The sequence below is a fragment of the Brachyhypopomus gauderio genome, chromosome 5 (assembly GCF_052324685.1).
Source record: "Brachyhypopomus gauderio isolate BG-103 chromosome 5, BGAUD_0.2, whole genome shotgun sequence".
In the NCBI taxonomy this organism is placed as follows: domain Eukaryota; kingdom Metazoa; phylum Chordata; class Actinopteri; order Gymnotiformes; family Hypopomidae; genus Brachyhypopomus; species Brachyhypopomus gauderio.
This window is the reverse complement of record NC_135215.1, coordinates 31,459,323-31,479,281: the sequence shown is the minus strand read 5'-3', so window position 1 is coordinate 31,479,281 and position 19,959 is coordinate 31,459,323. Positions and strand designations below refer to the sequence as shown.

Below are 19,959 nucleotides of genomic sequence, written 5' to 3'. Positions count from 1 at the left end.
TATTTCAAACCAAAGAAAAGCCTATCGGTTTTGCTACATGCTGATTAACTGCTACATGAAAGGAGGGAGTCCACACCCATGGCCTTGTGGGAAAAGGGGTGGCGCCAAGCTTGGCATTTCCCCTACGCTTCTAGCGCTTAGCAACCACCATAATCCAATCAGCTGTGGCCAAATTAAAACCACACATTTTACCGTTATGAAAAATAAAACTGGGATGAGAGTAACGAGCTTAAACAATAACAGAACTATCATTCTACTGGAAAAAATATTATATTAATATTTGTAACTTGCCTTGTACCTGAGGAGACCTCCATGTTCCAGAGTGATGAAAATGAACAAAAGGTTGTTGCTTTTCTCTCTACTACTGCAATAATAACTACTCATTCTTGAGGGCTTTGGAAATTGTGTGTGTGTGTGTGTGTGTGTGTGTGTGTGTGTGAGAGAATGAGAACCTAGGAGAGGAAGTAAGGAGTGGTTACCTCAGCAACACCTGCGCTCTGTTGCTAACAACCAACAGCCTGCTCGGTGCAGATCAGAGGCCTGCGGCTAACCTGGGAGTCAGATGAATACGGCGCGGGACCGAGTGCAGGGCGCTGCCTATTAACACTAGCTAAACATTCTTCTGCTGATAAGGTGTGTGGGCGAGGGCGCGCGTAGCTACGTGCGTGCGTGCGAATGTTACGGACAGATATGGCAAATTAGAACTGAATTACTTCATATCTTCATTGTGAATTGCCTTAAATGATATAAAAGCCAATGTATTTGGACCCACATTAACTTCAGACGAATGATGTGATTCTTCAAAACTGCACAAATCCTTCTTCTGGTGCATCCAGACGATTGGGTCAGGATTCTCCCAGTGCACAAAATGAATCTGATGTGTTCCTGCACACGAGTGCAAATGGGAGCCTTCTCTGAGAAGACCGACCCAACAGATCCGCTTTGCACACTCAGCCGCCCTGGGTTAATACTTCTCCTCTGGCAGCCATGACAACCTTTTTCGGGTGTCTATTTTTCACACTGTCGAGCAAAGCGCCTCCTTCTCAGTCCTCGCCCCAGACTGGCTGGTGCTGTCGGCTGTGGGCTGAGGACCAGCGGGGGCGTGCGGAGCCCAACGCTCGTCTGGGGGTTTGTGGGGGGATTTAGGCTGGGCCGAGACCGGCCCCTCACCCAACACACTCTAGACCTGCCAGGACGCTTCACATCATTCTGCTCAAAGACCAAAGTCTTTTGCCCCGCTCACAGGGTGAACACAGGCTTTATTACCCTGTCAATCCGTGCCGCTGAAAAGCTTCGCACTAGCAGAATGCCACCGCTGGACGTTCCTGCTCCAGCCTGCCAGCTACGTGCGGTGGACTACTTTAGGAGGTCCAGGGCCTTTAAAAAATGTCTCTGCAGAACTCGGATTTCGTTTGGCAAAAATCTGATGCGTCAGTGAGCATATGTGCATACATTAGATTTCTTTGTCTCGTCAAGAAACCCCATTTCAGAGGTAGAGGATGAGAGAAAGAGGTGCTGTGTGCCTCACAAATTTAAAGGATCAACACATTACTTGATTGGCTATGATGATATTCAGGCAATCGATGTAGACGCCCTTAACAATGCAGTGGGTCCTTTTTCATCCTGCTGATGCTGGGAGCAGGTAAAGCTTTCGTAGTGCTGATAACAGACAGAGAGAGGGAGGGTGTGTGTGTGTGTGTGTGTGTGTGTGTGTGTGTGTGTGTGTTAGCGAGAGAGGGCACAGTGTAATCACTGGAAAGATGCTGCCCAGACTACGTAAGCGATATCAGTACAACCGAACGTTCTATCTGGCATCAAATGTGAAATTCATCTGTGTCCTTGACTGTGGTCGTGTTCTCCTAGGTTACTGCCTCCCAGGGCTGCACTGACCCGGTATTAACACACACCCACACACGGCGGACAACAATGGATCTGCGTAAAGGCACTGAAGCAGCGCGGACACTGTTACATTACGCGTAGCAGCTGAGACGGCGCGGGGACAGGCACCGACGAAGACGAGCATCCAGGGCCGAGGAGGCACGCCTGCATTTTGTGTGTTCAGACAGTGGCGGGCGTGAAGAAGAGCAGGAGATCAGACCCTCTTACTGAACACAGTTGTGGAGCTCACCGTTCAGTGGGAGACGACCGTTCAGTGGGAGACGACCGTTCAGTGGGAGACGACCGTTCAGTAGTAGGCTCTACACCATGATACTCAGAAAAGCAGTGAAGGAAGGAGAGAAAGAAAGTGTGTGAGGTGGGGGGTTGGGTACGTGTGTGTGTGTGTGTGTGTGTGTGTGTGTGTGTGTGTGTGTGTGTGTCCTGAGGACCCTTGAGGCTGCTCTGTGCAACTTGAGGACACAGTAACAATGAGGACTGTGTATCCTGCAGGGTGAAAGGGGGACTCACTGTAAGTAGTCAAGGCTACAAAGGGTGAAGGAGTCGCAGCAGGTCTGCAGTCTCCCAACAGCACCGCCGTTTCCAGACCTGCTACTCCATCTGCACATTTCACACAGACTGCTGCACAGAGCACAACACTGCCCACTGCGAACTGCATGTCTGCTCTGTACAGCATCTACTGCACTTTTTGTGAGCACCCTCGCTCAAAATATGTTCTCAGGTAATATTAATATGCTCGAAACTGGATTATGAACGATCCCTCCTAAGTTGTACACCCAAGTTAGTGTTACAAACACATCAGCTGGAAACTCAAACTTTGAATGGTTTTTTTTTCAGAACGCCTCATCAACATACCCACAGCAATGAAAGGCTCCGTCGTCCCTCCTAGCGGTCGCACGAAGGACTCGGCCGAGCACCCAAACTATCTTCCAGGGACACGCTTCAGCCTAACGGCCGCAGCAAGTCCAAACCTCCACGGTAATCCATCCTGCGAGGGCAAGCTGGCCTATGGCGGTGCACTCTGGCTGGCTGGCACACAGCAGGAGTGTCTTTCTTTACTGACCGCTAACATCCTCCCCGCGCCTTCGGAGAGCCCCGCGTGGCGGTTTTGTCGGAGGAGGGTTCGTCTCTTTTTCCCCCAGCTGGGAATCCAGGATAATAGACCTCCATGGGCTTTGTGTGAAGCCTGCCATGAGGGAGGGAGTCCACGCCAATTAAGCTATGGAACAAGGCGAAACCCAATGAACTATGAAACCGATCTGTAAAAGGCTTTGGACTCCTCAAGTGTTGGAGTAGAATGTTTGGACTCATTCATCAACTCTTGACAGCTCGGTTTAACTTGAGCTATTTTATGCACAAACTAGCACAAAAAGAGGCGCACACCTCACGCCAGGGGAAGACGATCAACTCAGCAAAAGACAAAAGCTTCCTTATCAGTTAACGTCCTGCTAAATCCCCGCTCTCAGACGGGGCTGTTTTCCTCCTACTTACAAAATTCCACTTGAGGGAATAAATCTACATCTAAATATGGCAGGCACGCTCCTTCAGAAAAGTACATATGGCAAAACAGTGAGACACTGCAACAAAATGGCACACTGGCATGAAGTCCCCTTTACTGTAGCAACCCACTTCTCTATATTCTCTCCTGTCTCTTGTAATGTCCTCCCCGCCTCCACTCCGGATCTCTGCTTGATCCATGAGAGCAGTATTTAATACAATAATGATCCGCAGTCTCGTCAGGGTGAAGCGGGGGAGGGGCGGGGGAGTCGTGATCCGGGAAGACTGAGACACACAGCGTCCTGCTAACACTGCCAACCAACAGAAACCATCGCCCAGCTTAGACGAGACATCAGACCGAAAATATATAGTGAACAAGATAAAAACGTCTTTGTTCTTTTTGGTAAAATATTATGCGTGTTCTTGGATTCCCTCGAGGCTGAAGCCAATTACCATAATTCTGCCCTATCTGACAAGAGCAAACAACCCAGGAAAGTGGGCATCAGTGCTACGGGGTGAACTAATTATTTTCCCATGTAGGATTGATCTCAGAATGGGCCTCTCGGACCAGATAACACCTTTTCATCAACATCGCCAGACGCCGGGATAAAGCTACAGCTGGAAGCCAGAACATGCAGAGTATGTGGTCTCGGTTTCAAAAACGCTCCTGCCTGTTTATGCCCAGTGACTCCCAGAGAGGGAGGAGTGACGGGAGTGAAGGTGCACATGCCTCCTCAGAAGCTCCGTGCGACTCCGTGCGACTACGCAGACAGGAGGCGGAGGCAGAGCGCGGGTTTGGGTACAATAACCAACCATTACACACACAACCTACGGACAACTTAACAGGTGGATTTTATGTCAACAAAAGTCCCTGCCTAGAGACACACAAAACGGCGACGGAACACACGGGCCTTTCAGGTTCTGGAGACCCAGCCGTGTATGAGCTGTCTGTCAACACGAGGGGGGGAAACGCAAAGAGCAGAAAGCGAAAGGCTATAGTGGAATTAAAAGCAAAGAGAGCTTTGCTGAGGCAAACACGCAGCAATTTGTGCACTGCAGACAGTCACTGGTTAGGATCCTCGAAGGCATCATTTATATGCTGGTGCACGCACACACGCGCATACACACACATACACACGCATGCGCACTTTAAAAACCATTTTATGGAGTATAACATCAGCTTAGCCGTCAGACGCTGGTCTACCTTAGAGAGACTTTGAGACATTTCCTCTATTCATTCTCTCATTTTCCCTTCCCTTTATTTCTCAGGCTTTCTGCTTCCTAAAAAAAACGTCTTTTAATAACCCTTGAAATACTGACACTGCGTGTTTGTACAGAGATGCTCTACGAGGACACTGCCCAGAGGGTGGGAGAGAGAGACACACACACACAAACACACACACACAAAAAGAGAGAGAGAGAGAGAGAGAGAGAGAGACAGAGAGATGGAGAGAGAGAGACAGAGAAAGACAGAGAGAGAGATAGTAAAAGAGAGAGAGAAAGAAAGAGATCATCATGCTGCTTTATACTATGCAGGACTAGGAGAATCATGGAGTCCAACTCCAGAACTTCAGTCAAGTTTTATCTGTAGTGCGGCAGAGCAGTGTGGCTCCAGAGAGCTGAACCCAGAACCCAAGGAGACGGAGACAGTGCCTATGAGAGAGAGGAGCGTCCCCCCGGACTCCCGCAGGGAAAGAGCACAGCCACACAGAGCAAGACACACAGACACACGGCTATTTATAGCTTGGAAACCTTTGGGCTTCCTCTTACTGAGCAACAAAGCAGTCAGGTGGGTGAGGCCTCCGAGAGAGAGGGGGAGAGAGAGGAAGAGGAAAAGAGAGAGGGGGGAGAGGAAGAGAGAGAGGGAGAGAAAAGAGAGGGAGGGGGGCACAATTCAAAACATCCAGGACCCCAGTCTCGCTCGCCATCTTTCACACAGACGTAGCCTGACGGCTTACATGCTCCACCCACAGGGGACTCAAACCCACTGCCACCAATCAGGTTGCGGGGATGGTGGGGGTGGAGTTAGGTCAGCAGGGAGAAATACCAAGGACAAAGTAACACTGGTGATTAAAAAGCTCTGCTAGCGAGGAAGCAACAGAAAGTCTGTTTGAACATGTAACTGCACTGTGCTCCATCAAAGCCAACTGTCAGTTTGCAATTTGCTCATGTTTTTTTCTTCTTCTTCTTCTTTTCTATCTTGGTCTACCAATGGAGGGAAAGTGCTTGAAGTCCTCTGAGCTGTCTTTTAACCGCTGGGGAAGAGTCCACCGCAAAACGCCTGCCCGGTGGCATGCAAAACTAACCACAAGCTGGCTGACCAATAACACATTGTACTGTTGAGAAACAAGATATCAAAGACGAACAGCTTTTAAATAAACCACTTTTATAACGGCCCTTTCCGCTGTGGTGTTGAACAAAAAGAGAATAACCTTTACAATCATGTATGGCCTCTTTGGGTTGGGGCTGGACTTTGGAATTATACAACATTTACAGCTGGTTAAACTCAACACAGTATGGATGGACAAATAATTATAAAAAGACCCATGTACACAATTTATACCCATCACATATTATTGTAGACTTGTCATAATGTCATATTACCACACACAGCAAGCATTTTATAACTTTAAGACTTCATATTTCAAATGTGCCATTGTTAAAAATAAATAAAAAAATAACCCCCCCACTGCAAATTTGACAAAAACTGCACATTTGGCAAGAATTACAGTTTTCAGCTTGGGCAAATGCTTGTTAATGATGCCGGAACAGTAAGAGAACACCAGCCTGTTCTGACAACAGTGTTCAGGCATAAACGAGGTTCGCTGGTATGCTCACAACACAAACGAGAGGATTCAGAGATCTGTAGTGGCTGCACCTTTCCTGTTGCAAGTAACACTACCACTACTCATTTGTAATGCCCAAGAAAAGCCCCTATATGGAAATCACATATCTTCTCTGAAAACGGGGTTTGCGTAGCAGGCTTATTAAAAACACCAGTGCACAAGCACAGAGCCTCGAGTAAAACCCACCGGACACGTTAGAGGCACAGAAGCCCAGTTCTGCTTCAACTCCCATCACTGACGAGTAGTTAAACACAGAAAAACAGATCAAATTTATGAAGGTAGACAGAAAGGCATGAAAAGGAAAAAAAAAATTTATGAGGAAAAGTCTAATTTAAATAAAAAAATTAAAAAAAGAAAGAGACTCGTACCGACTGACGGACGCTGCTGTCGAGGTACGTTCTGGACTGGCGCCATCGAGCTGCGCAAAGCTTTTGAATAAAGGTAACGCTCTTCCTGCATCTGTCTATTCACCAGCATGTGTTCACGTTTGTGTGTGTGTTCGTACACTAAACAGTCTTTAAGACTTTGTTCAAAGGCATCTTGAATCCATCCAATTTGAGCAGATCTGAGCGGAACTCGCCACAAGATCATCAACAGTGTGGATGGTGGTGAGCGCGTGTCTGGGAGGGAGATGGCTAAACCTGAAGGTGCTCTGAGAACTGAAGTAGTTTACACGGAGATGCTGTATTCCTCGCGTGAAATAAGGTTCGGCAGATCTTGGCAACAACGCAGGCGAAAGAAACATGTAAAATGCACATGATGGGGAAAAAAAGCGTCTGGACTGTAGCCCTGTGTAAATCACAGCCAAGCCGAACAAAGAAATCAGAGCTGGTCCTGCTATCTCTCAGTGTGGACGCTAAAAGCTTGTCCTGCTGTGGGAACAAAATATTACCAGGCCCACTGATTACTATACAGAGAACAGTGCGATGACCCAATTGGATGAAGCACTAATATCAATATTAAGCCAGCACACAAACAAATAACCAAACAGCTAGCTTTGAAATCGTAGGAACTGCGTGAAAAATATGGGCTGGACACACACACACACACACACACACACACACACACACACACACACACACACACACACACACACACACACACACACACACACACACACACACACACACACACACATTCAGATCTCGTCAGCAGCAGCTGATGACTAAGTCCACTGGTGTTGACCTAGGACATTTTGGACATGCACAGACATGTCATGTAGAAGATCTGTGTGGTCACCAGCCTGAAAAAGTGCAGGACATCATCACACTGTGAAATGAGCCCACACAACTACACGTGACAAAACGGACAGATGTCTTATTTATACATCATAACTGTCAGAAACCATGTGCACACACACATGCTGAACAGCTCTGTCCTGTGAGTGACCCCAATTATCCTCTTATGAGATACAGAGTCCACTATATATCACTGGGGTACATTAACTCATTTATTGGGGGGATTTTCTTCAGTGAAAATGAGCTGAACACAATTTTCACTTTGTTATATATTACACTACTTAAAGGTTGCAGGAGGACTGATTTTGGGAACATACTATATATAGTTTTTATCATATTTGTGGTTTGTGTTATTTGTTAATTTTATTTCATTTATATTAATATTTCTTCTTTACTTCATTTAAAAATGCTAAATAAAACATCTGCAGGTAACCCCAGTACCTGTCTGAATGCTTCTGGTGAGAAAGTATTTCACATTTCAGTGGCAATAATTGTTACATCAACAGCCGGCAATAACCTTGTGTTAACATGTACGGAGAGTTGAACCATTACATTTTCATAGATGATTTTTTAAAATTAAATATTAATTTTGAGCAAGGCCATAATTCAATATTATTAATGTTAAGTTTATTATGTGTTTTTATCAAATCAAAAGTTCTAATAGCAGAAACAAAAATGTCACATATCAATGAAGGCCAAACTAAAAAGACGAGCTTTAAGCACTTTTCAAAAACAAAACTAGCGCAGATCCTTCCACACGGACACGCTGCGCAACACAAACGTGTTCTCTCTGTGGATTTAACTTAGCGAGAGATTAGGAACAGTAGCGAGAGTGGGAGCAAGAAGAGGAGGTCACAGTTCAAACGGGGCTGAACCACAAACAACTTCGCATGTTTAAAGAAGAGTTTGAGAATCGATATACGCACGCACAGGGTGCCCAAGTACCTCGACGTGTGAGGAGTAAGAAGCACACGCCAACTCAGACAGGCCAACTTCACACACGCCGAAGCCTCGGGAGAGATTTAGAAAGTAGAAGAGCATTACGAGAACCGATAAGAAAGCGAAGCATGCAGGCAGTCCAGCGCTGGAAGGTGAGAGAAGGAGACCCGGCCGGGGCAGAACGCAGGCTAAGAGAATCTGGTGCCGTTCTCGCCATTAATACTGAAGGTTGGTTTGTGCACAAATAGGACTTCATTTTCTTTGCAGCAGCTCCAAGAGCTGTGGTGGTGTCCAAAATCGTTTTTCTTCAGCTGATCTGAAGAAAGCACTTTTCAAACCCATTCTTTTAAAGAATCGTGACAAATAAACAAATACACAAACCAAAAAAAAAAAACTTTTTAGCAAGTTTTCTCTTTGGTAAGCCAATGGCAATTGCCAATCACTAGTTTGGTGCAGCGAGCACTGTGGGGGGGATGTGAGGGCTAACACATGGGCCAAACCACGCTTCACTGGATCTGTTAGACCTGCTGTAGCCGAATGGCCTGAGCAGAACAGGCCGGATACAGCACTTCACGTCTGCTCTTGACCTCGTTGAGTGAAAGGGAAGTGCTGACCATGGCCTACTTCTGCCTGTTATACACTGAAGCGTCAAAGCTTCTTCAAGTCCACCGCTGCCACCTGAGGACAGGCCGTCAGTGTTGAGTAGCGCCTCACCGACAGCTCAATGGGCCATGTGCCCTGTGAAGATACCAGTCTAAAGAAAATCGTAAAAGCAGAGAGTGGACAAACGCACGGTTATCAAGTCAGCGTTTCAATACACGTTGGAGTTTTCAGATGGATATAGCGATCCTGGCCATCAATGTGGGTAGCAAGCGCACTGTAAATCGCAGAGTCACCCGGCATCATGGATTTGGTAGCTAGTTTATGTAGCACACAAAGCTAATTTACAGTGCCATCTGTAGGCATGGCCACGGAGGCCTTTCTGCTCACCTGGCTTGGCAGTACGTTGGATTACTCATGAACCACTGACTATGATGTTAAAGGTGCAGATGCAGATTTCAGTACATTTACATCCATGATGGTTGAACTTGGTAGGAACTAGACTTTATATAGCCACTTCTCCATTTTAGAGGGGCATCCAAAAGCAACCAGACTTATCTTCTCAGGTTTTTCATGGCACCTGGAGTCTGTCACTACTTTCTTTAAACTTGAATACCAAAGAATGAAAACGTATTTTAAAGGAGGTAATCAAGGGGGGGGGGGGGGGGGGGGGGGAATAAATCAATCACTGATTCAATGTTTTGATTTCAAGTACAAATGCACTGCACTTTAAATAAAGTAAGCTGAAAATAACTGGCTTGATGAATTCATAAAAGTCCCAATGGGAAGACATGAGCTGTAAACATACACCTTCACATTTCTAACGCTGAGATGTGGATTGCAGGGTTTTTCATTTTGAAGAGGGCTGAAAAGGAGGCCGATTTCCTCTGGTGAGAAACGAGTATGAAGAACAGCACAGTGTCTAGATACTCAACTACATCTAAACCTTTTCATCCAAAGCCAAGGGATCAATTTGCAGGGCAGCGGGACAAAAGGAAATGAGAAGCTAAACCTGCAGTTTGCGCCGACACAGAGAGCAGCGCGGGGGGGGGGGGGGGGGGGGGGGGGGGGGGGTTCCAGACCGGGATCTCAACAGGCTTTGTCACTTTAATGTGCTTTTGTTCCGCTAAAGAGGTCAGTGCGTGTCGCACCCTGTTGCTGTTTTCAACTATTTGCACAATGTTCTGAGAGAAAACTACCCCTTTCGGGCTCCATGACACCGAAAGACAAACGGTAGTTGCACTAAGCCTAATCGTGGATTTGGCACTACAATAAAAATGTCTGATTGCTGACAGGTTGTCCAGAATTGTGGCGAATTTTGACTGTTGAGATGCTGCACAATAAGCACAAAAATCTGTAAACCTAATTATTGCTAAGCCAACGGAATTTTAATCGTTCACTATTTGCCAAGTATTTCCATCATGACTGATGAGTAACTGGATGAACTACTGCCTTAGGCCTAAGCTCTTATACCTCTTGCCCTGACACACACACACACACACACACACAGTTTTGCAAACAAACACGCCAACAGGATCCACCTAAACAGCATTTAAACTCGTTACACATTAGACAGCAATATAACCACAGCAAACTATTCATTCAGCGGTCTGAATGCCTGCCCTGACACTGGCAACAATCTTCTGTCTTTGGGTCTGCAGAAGATATGCTTTACTTTAGACTATATGTTTCTCGTATTAAATTACATATACGTCAACGACATCTCAAACACTGTAGTCACTGAACAGTGCATTGAAACCGAGACTTTTATTATGGCAGGACTCTCTAATGGGGCTCATTACTAGGAAATCAGAGCAGTCGCTATCATTTATTCAGATTCTCTCTCAATCTTGAAAGAGTACAATGAATTTTTCAAACATGAGAAATGCAGGCCTACACATTTAATCTGGTAATTGAACATTTTGTGGAACGGCTATTTTTAATGCTAATAAAGTAGCCAGTGACGCCATCCGCAAAATGCTCTTTAGAATAATTAGCATTTAGCATCGATAGTGTTGACTAATTGTAGCCCTCACCAGCACCATGTCTTTTCTGCAAAAGGATGATAAATGGAGTGAAAATAAATCAGCCGGATTGGTGGGAGTAACTCAAGAGCACAAATGAATGTTCCTCTCCTCACAAGCGCCGTTCGACAGTCATTGGGGGAGGGGAGGAGGGGGAGAGGAGAGGGGGAGGAGAAGTGGGAACCATCTTGGTGTGTCACTCACTCTCTAGCTAATTCGCTTTTGCGCTCCGTCGACGTCTCCTCTTTCTCTCCCCAGTCTTACAGAGCTCGCGCGGCCGGGCTCTGTGAGTCAGCTCCAGTGAAATCACGCTAGCTGAGCGTGTCACTTCACATGAGATCTGATAAATGCGCCACTCATGGCATCTCTCCTATAGCCTGAGACTGAGCAGACAGGCAAACCTAGTGTGTGTGTGTGTGTGTGTGTGTGAGTGCTCCTTCTCCTCCATGCTAAGAGTGCGAAGGCGGGCAGACCCGCACTGCTTTGAGGACGGGACGGGGGCGGCAATGGTGGTGGTGGTGACATGCACGTTAATGCGGCCACAGAACAGTGGTCCTTTCTCAGCAACAGCCAAGAGAACCAGGGGCCTGACAGGCAGGCAACAAGAACAGGCCTCCCTCTCTCTCTCTCTCTCTCTCTCTCTCTCTCCCTCCCTCCCTCCCTCTCTCTCTCTCCCTCCCTCCCTCTCTCTCAGTCCCAACAAGCCCCTGATTACTGATGTGTGTCAGACTAGAGTGGACGAGTGCACTCTGGAGTGGAACCTGATGGCAAACACTTCAGGGGCGAGAAAACTCTTCAATCCCGTTTATTGTGTGTGTGTGTGTGTGGGGGGGGGGGGGGGGGGGGGGGTGGATTAGGAGGATAGAGTGGTGGGGATATATTTGCCTAGTCCCACTGAAAGCTCTGGAGGAAGGCTCACGGTGTTGGTGTAATAGTGACGGAGAGCTGGGCTACATTCTCCAACTCAGAACCTGGAAGCCCACAGCACTGCAGCGTTTGTTCTGCTCCAACACACCTGATGCCACCTGGCACCTCCCCGATGAGAGCAGCTGGGTTTACTGGAAGCAGGAAAGCACTAAACTATGCAGTGGTGTAGTGGTGTGGCCCTGCAGGACTGAAGTTTGAGAACCCCGCTTCAAGGCAAACAGGACACCTGCCTACACGTGTTAACACATCAACCTGAAAGACTGACACCTGTTTAGCATTGCAGGATTAACCACAAAGTCTCCGGGTTTTTAACAAAGGACAAATCCTTCTCATACCACTCGTGTCTGACAAACTGCAGGAATGCAAGAAATGGGGTGGGAGGAAGTGGTGGAGGTTTTCAGAATGTGTGTGGACGGGAGAACACTGGCCTTCTTCGCTGAAGGTGGGCAGAGTTCATAGTGATTCATGAAGCCAACCATCCCCTGCAACTTGGCCTGGGGCTCACGTACTGCTTCTGAGAAATACCTCCGTGTTGAGAGCTCTCAGAAAAGGGGCCCCGACTGGCCCAGGGCTCCTGGGGATGAGGGGGGGTCTCCTCATCCGAGTTCATTTTAAACGGTCTCCAACGGTTCTCCGAAACCTTGGTCCAACGAGTGAAAGAATACAAAGGCGGCGTGCTCGATAGGGCCGAGCTGAACACGGAGGAGGCCACTTGTGCTCGGTGCCTTTCATTTAATCACAGGCTTCATCTAACAATGGACCGAGCTGAAGCAGACGGGCGGTAGGGGGACACGGACATGGAGACACGGCGGTAGGGGACACAAACATGGGGACACGGCGGTAGGGGACACAAACATGGGGACGCGGCGGTAGGGGACATGGCGGTAGGGGACATGGCCATGGGGACATGACCATGGGGACATGGCGGTAGGGGACATGACCCGGTGCTGTTCAGCTGCCTGCTTCCAGTAAACAGGATAGCAGGCTTCTAAGCCAGAGGCACTCAGAGTCCCTGGAATGCAAGAGTGTCCCGTGGCAAAGAACACTGGTCCACTGTGTGCCCCCCCCCTCCTCTCCAGAGCAGCTACTGGCCGGTGGTCTGAAAGCTGTCCCCACGGCTCTCCCCAAGGACGGACGGGGGGACGCTTTCTGTCTCGCTGCTCTCGGCAGCGTAATCCCCAGCCCAAAGCCCCTTTAGGGGGAATTAGAGAGCCTCACAGGCAGACCGAGAGCTCCACGTGGATTAACATGGAAGGGGGGGGGGCTTTCATTACAGATTCACACCGCTCCACCATCTGAGCAGTGAATCAAAGTCTCCTGCATTCTGCCACAGTCAGACCTTCAAATGGCTTGGCCATAGCATTTTGTTTTTTAAGAAGTACTTTTTAATTATTTTTTTTACAAAGTAAAACAGTGCATAGCTGCAACAGCTGTTCATTTACTTTATCTCTCCTTACTGAAAGCACAACCCTGTGGATACGGACCCAGAACTCTGAAAGCTTCTGGATGGATCTATGAGACGTGTGTTGCACAGACAGTGGGGGTCAGGAGCTGAGGAATGGAAACAGACCCGTCAGGTGTGACCCAGTCAGTGTCCGGACGGGGCAGAGCTTCAGAACGGAGCGACCGTGACGCACACAGACGTGGGCGTGGGGAGACCGTGCCAAGCAGCAGACGCACCAACGCCTGAACGGCTGGCGCATTCCTGGGTGCAGGAGTCACAGGGAGCGACTGATCTATCTACACGAGCGGCTCCCAGCCAGCCAGAGACATTCACACGCACAGAGAGAGAGAGAGAGAGAGAGAGAGAGAGAGAGAGAGAGAGAGAGAGAGAGAGAGAGAGAGAGAGAGAGAGAGAGAGAGAGAGAGAGAGAGAGAGAGAGAGAGAGAGAGAGAGAGAGAGAGAGAGATTGTCTGCAGGGGGAGGGACTTTAAACCAACACCTCATAAATCTACCCCACCCCCAAGTCTGGTTTTATAGCCCTGCTTGTGTAATTAGTTGGGGAGGGAGGGAATAGAGGGAGAAGAGGAAGAGGTGGCAGTTATCTGTTTGAGCGGCCATCTTGAGCAGTCTCGTTTCAGCTTTCACTCTCCGTCACGCAGCCTGCATTTACCACGCGGCACTTTCGGGCCGCCCGAGGCGAGGAGAGGCTCGACAAGCCACGGGGCAGAAACCCGAAGCCCGGGCCGATGTGCCCAAAGCGAAGCCACCGGCGGCCAGAATCCACCGAGCCGGCGGGAGCACAGACCCGGGTCAGAGCGTGGCGGCGTTTCCTGAGAACGTGGCCTCCTGCAGCTGGTCCAGTTGGGGGGGGGGGTTCAGCCATCCTGATGCCCCCATGTGAGCGAGAGGTATGTTTCACTGCAGGCCCAGAGCCAAGCTGATGCATTCAGCAGGCGCTCCCAGCACGTCTGCTCGTCTCTTTCGGAGTCCGTCAGCCTTTATATGTGAGCATTTTGTCAGATAGAGGAAAGAAAACCCCAGAATTTCGACATCATTCAACTTGGTTCCACATTTCTCTGTCCACCCAGCCCTCCCCCACCAGAGTACAGCCACTTAGGTCAGTCTCCACTGGAGGCCTCATTGACAGACTAATAGACTCTTAAAGAGGTGCCACACTGAGAAAACCGCAAAAGCAAGTCTCCAGCAGTTACTGAGGAAGAGAAACGGTGAGAAAAGATTAGAGGAAAAGGGAGAGAGAGGGAGAAAGAGAATGTCAAGAGAAAAAAAATGAGAGAAAGCAGCACACCCAAAGCTCTTTCCTCGTGCAATTTTGTAGAACTTTTGAGGGTTTCTGAAGTCTACTGTCAGCAGAGCTGAGATGTCTGAGATCCGGCAGACAGTCTAATCTGACATTGCACCTGGTTTTAAACATTCATGCCTGATGCATTTTTAACTCCTAATATAAAATAGGCATGACTTGCTTGTTTTCTTCACCGCCATCAACCACACAGACATGCAAATGCACCCACAGGCCCACAAACAAATATGCACATATGCACGCACATGCACAACATCCCCCACCCTCCACCCCCACCCACACCCCCCACCCGCAGGCAGCAGGCGGGCTCCTGTGCATGTAAACGAGGCTTCCTGCTCGCTCCGTCTCCTGTGTGAGGACAGAAACGGAGGCTGCACCTGTCTCGGCACACTCGATCCACACCGCCGCTTCCTGACGCACGGTTCCCGTCACCGGCCACGTCCACCTCCTTCACTCTGGCCAGCGTGCTGCTTGCCTTCCCGCCGCCACACTGCCATAATCTCGTTAAACCCCCCCCCACACTTACACACACCTCCCTCACCCGCCGCCGTCCCCACCGGGACGCAGAGCTCGCGCCGAGCCAGCCAGGCTGACCGCGTGACGCCACGTGAGACGCCCGCGAGCCTGTCAGAGTAGCTGTCACTGCGGCAGCCGGAGAGAGAGAGCACGAGGCCCCCGGGGCTGGCTTGCTCACGCCATATCTCACCCGCCTGACACGCGACAGGCCAACAAGCCCAGGAAGGCAGGGGATCACGTCAGGGTGAACTTGGGAGTTTTGAGAGAGAGAGAGACAAACAAGAAACAGTTCTGTGGTTACATCTTCGAGAGGAGTGGAGTCTGAGAGTAAGAGTGACCTCAACTCACATGGCCTGGGCCAACTGCACCAGCAGTTTTCAACAAGTTCTCCTGTTTGGAGGGTGAAGGGTAATGAGTCCTTTCACATCAGTCCAGTTACCAAACTGAGTAACTTCAGAGACGTGGCAAGGCACGATTAACAACTTCCAGTGAACTTTCAAGTCTTGAAAATGCCACCAGTTAAATTCCCAGTTGTCGGTTTCAAAAGTACCCAGATGTTCTTACAAAACAGGAAATCAACATGAAGAAAGCAACCAAGAACAGAAACCTCCTTAAACTTCGGGTTCTTCTTATGCATCAGTGTGAGCACGAACCCTTATTTGATGGCATGGCGTGTAGAAGTCATTCTCCACATCTCTGATATCAGGTGAACTTTCGTTTTTCACTTCAGTGCATTTTGCAGCATTCTGCAGAATCTGAGCCTTGAGTGGCTGGTTCAGAACGCCACTGCAATGCTCACATCGAGAGCGAGCCACATTTCTGGATGCAGACTCAAAATAGCACCCCCAGGACAAAATGGCTTTCATTTTACAAACCCTTTACTGTTTACTGTTTACTTATGCCAGATTCTGTGTGAAGCCAAGCAGTAATGACTTCATAATCTGTAGCGTTAGCATTTTGTTGGCAATTATTCAATGATTTACTGTAGGAACTCTTTTACTAAGAGTAAAACATGAGGCTGTGTGAAGTTGGGTGGAAATTTATGACCAGAAACACACATGGTCCACTAGTTACACACATCAGAAAAACCGTTTTTCAAAAACCACCGTTGGTTGAAAGTCACTATAAAACACACCACCCTAGTATATGTGTGAATACTGTGAAAGCACATATCCCTCTCAAAAGACAAACATTACTGTATTTTATAGTGAACGATTGAATGAAAGAAAGAAAAATATATTCGGTTTTGTTCATTTTCAGATCGAGTCTAACTTCCCCACTTTGAAAAGACAGTAGTGCATCAAATATTAGGTGTGACGTGAGACGAGGTGTTTACAACATCCTGCCTAAATGGCGTGGGGGAGGGGTGTTGACACACATTCCTTTTCGTTTCCCTCTCCATCTGTTAGTGGGAGAAGCACCAGGGCTAAGCCACATTTATCCGGCAGGGTTAGACTCCATTTTGAGCCTCTCATCATCCTTCTCTCCATGTCACACCCTGGGGTGAGCCTTGCCCTGGCTGACAGCGTCCTAGCGCGCTGCCTGCGGGGTGGGGGGGGTAGGGGGGCAGGGAGAAAGACAGCCCGGCAAATAAACAATTGTGGTTTTCAGCAGCCTTGACCTCGGTTAACACGTGCCTGTTCACACAGAGCAGCACTGAAAATCAGCGCCTGGCGCGCGCACAAACATTTTCACAAGGCAAATATGAGCTCATGCTCCGTTCACAGCGCGACAGGAAGGTTATCTCCTCCCAAGACACAAACATAGCCCATGATTTACGCCAGTGGAACCAAATTCCCAAACTACGTTTTAAGCTTTATCGCCCTCATTAAGAGAGGTTTTTGAACACAATAAATTATTAAACAGATCGGCAGCGTTACTGAATGCGATGATCAAAGCAAGGGCTTAGGCCTGCGTTGAGCGACGGGAATGACCTTCCCTAAAGCTTCGCCACCGCTCACAACTGGTGCGGGAACAGACAAAGGAATCTGAAGTGAACTCCACACAGGACTCAACAGGAATGTCGAGTTGGAAAGAATCTAAAGCAGCCCCACATCAGATTAAAACACACACTGGCGCTAAAGTCCAGCAGCTGCACCTGCGATACGGACCGGTGTCATTTCTGGAGTGTTCGTCTCCGGCGTGCGTTTTTTCTTCAATGACTCTGTAAACCATTCTGCTGTAAGCTGTAAATGTGAAGAAAAATATTTGAACACTATCTACTATATAGAATTGTCAGTAAAAATGCAATCTGTGTTTCCTGTCTCTTCACAGGAACATCAGGGACTTGTAACACCTTCTCTCTTAAAGGCAGAAGTGAATGTTCTAGCAGGCTCATGAGCTGACGGACTACGCTAACGCCTCACGCGTGCGTTGCTAGAACGTCCAAAGACGCCATGGCGCCGGGAGACAGAGGGCAGTCGATGCCGGACCGGACGTGTTTGGACTCCTTCTCTCCGGGCAGTAGACGAACGGTTCGCCTCCTCGTTTGGGCGGGAGGCAGGAGCGTAGGAGAGCGGCAGCGTCCAGGAGCTTAAAATACCCCGAGGCGGTGTGCAGTGAACACACTCGGATTGTGTGGCGAGCGGGTTTAGCAGCTCGTACTTTTTCGAGCCAAACACCATGCCAAAGTGACATGGGGGGGAAAGGGGAGGGGGTGTGAGACTGAAAGAGTGAAAGGAGGAAAGGAGGAGGGGGGTGGGGGAGTGATTTATGGAAGTAAGAGTGAGAGGAGTTATGTTGGCCAGTGAGAAGTAGCACGCTGGTGAAGGACCAGAGAAGAAGGAACAATAAGGCCCTGAGCTGGCGGCTGATCAAGGGCAGGCTGGAGGCAGCGGGAGACGGAGCAGAGCGGGAGGACACATTCCAGGAGCAGCTCACCCCCCCCCGGACAGCTTTGTTCTGAAGGGGGGGGGTCTTCCCACTCCCCACTCGTTCCTCTTTTGTTTCCCTTTTTTCTCTTTTTAGTCACATGTGAGCAATGTTTCCTGTGATTTAGCTCCTATTTGCCATCTTCTTAGAGAGAAACCAACTCGCTTATGTAGAGTAAGATCATCTCAGATGGCCCTCAAGACTCCCCCCTCCAAGAACACGGCTCTTCAAACATGTGCGTCATTCCCCGCACACACACGGGCAACACCCTGAGCTCCATTATCACAGTAATAGCAAAAGGGGGGAAAACCCTGCACTGACCACCTTTTCTCATAGCAGACCCACCAGGCAGAAAACCATATTTCCCACTGACAGCAGTCAGATTACACTCTCCTCCTGCAGTAGCGCTGGTGCGTCTATATCTCTCTCTCTCTCTCTCTCTCTCTCTCTCTCTCTCTCTCCCTCCCTCCCCCTACTCACGCATCAAGACCCTAAAGCAGGCGGGCTGGAAATGTGCTGGCTGACAATGGAGGACAGCTGCTCTGACTGCACACGAGGCTTTCATGGGCTGAATTAGCAGAGCCAGCAAGCTTCTCCCTCTCCCTCCCTCCCTCCCTCCCTGAGCCCCCTGCACTCTCTCCTCTGCCTGCCTTTTCTCCCTCCCCCCACTCCTAACTCCACAGCCATGCAGACACACACTGAGAGCGCTCAGAGACAGAGCGAGAAAGGGAAGAGGGAGGGGAGACCAAGGCAGCCATGAAAGGGCTTTGTTCCGCGGCCCTGTGATCGCTTTTACAGGCCTGTCGGGCATGGCCCATGTCCTCACCATTCATCCCTGTCACGCTCATAGGGGGAGGGGCTGTAGAACTCTGCCCATGCAGGCTGGTCCGCTCTACACAGGGCCCCACATGTTTTAAGAGCAGCACCACAACTGGTCTGAGACCAGTTTCTTATTAAAAAAAAAACGTACTTCTCCTGCCAGTCTTCACTGCAGCACAGGATTTTAGTTTCTCCCGACCTGCATCAGTTGCCTGCAACCCTCCCCGACTCGTTTCAGCAGATTTACTTCACTGTGGTGAGGTACGGAACCGCACCGGGCAGACCTTCAGGCTAAATGAACAATATGAGCGGGCCCATCAGAGGTAATTGCTGATTCAGACGGTGAGAGCGTACAAAATAAGAGCCTCTCCGTAGTGCACAGGGGAGGAAATGAGTGCTAAATAATTATAAAAGCCATCACGGCACTGCAGGCTGTCGTCTCCATCCTCTTCCCGCATTTGTTTTAACGAGCGATCTTGTGCCAGGGTGCAGTGACTGCGTGAATGCAAAGCAAGGTGAGGTCATGCGAAACAGACCATGCTCTCCGAAACTGCACGCCGAGGAAAAGGAATCTAATCTCATTTCCGCATGTCAACTGGGATCACACCAAACTATAGGCTTACGAGAGCCTCAAAATGCTCGGAGATGCGCAGATTACTCGTGGGAACGTGTATTTTTCCAAATAATTAAGTCTCGGGAAGCTTGAGAAGAACGGGATCTTGGAGTCTCGTGGGAGATCCACTCCATAAGGACAGCTAAGAAAGGTAAAAGAGGGACGGGCATATCGCATATCGGCTTCCTCCGAGGGGAGGGGGTGGGGCGGAGCCCGTGCGGGTGATGGGGGGGTGGGCAGGACACGCCCAGCTGTACGTGCGGGCGCGAGCATGCTGGGGGGTGTGGAGTAAATGCAAGGTAGACATAACGCGTCGTGCTTTTATGCCGAGTTGGTTCGTTTTCACTGATTTTTCGCAAACCGAAATGGTGCTCAAAATAGCCGTAAGAAAGCCTCATCTGTAACATTGCA

General features: G+C 49.0%; 1 protein-coding gene and 2 long non-coding RNA genes across 5 annotated transcripts in view; 2 read left to right on the top strand and 1 right to left on the bottom strand.

Annotated features, from left to right (window-relative positions):
• The window catches only part of znf609a (zinc finger protein 609a), an 86,911-nt gene that overhangs the window by 32,135 nt on the left and 34,817 nt on the right, over positions 1–19,959 (bottom strand). The window contains exon 1 of one of the 3 annotated variants that reach the window (XM_077007095.1): positions 2,752–2,865. The exons of the other annotated variants lie outside the window; for them this stretch is intronic. The gene's annotated coding sequence lies outside the window, so the exon portion shown is untranslated. Of the gene's footprint in view, positions 1–2,751; positions 2,866–19,959 lie in introns of those variants that run through there. 3 annotated transcript variants of the gene reach the window in all.
• Positions 26–7,316, top strand: LOC143515121 (uncharacterized). The gene is made up of 3 exons (XR_013131042.1): positions 26–633; positions 1,864–2,617; positions 2,734–7,316. It is a non-coding gene; the product is annotated as an uncharacterized LOC143515121 (long non-coding RNA).
• The window catches only part of LOC143515122 (uncharacterized), a 32,082-nt gene continuing 30,349 nt past the window's right edge, over positions 18,227–19,959 (top strand). Inside the window, exon 1 of the long non-coding RNA XR_013131043.1 lies at positions 18,227–19,699. This is a non-coding gene — a long non-coding RNA (uncharacterized LOC143515122). The remainder of the gene's footprint in view (positions 19,700–19,959) is intronic.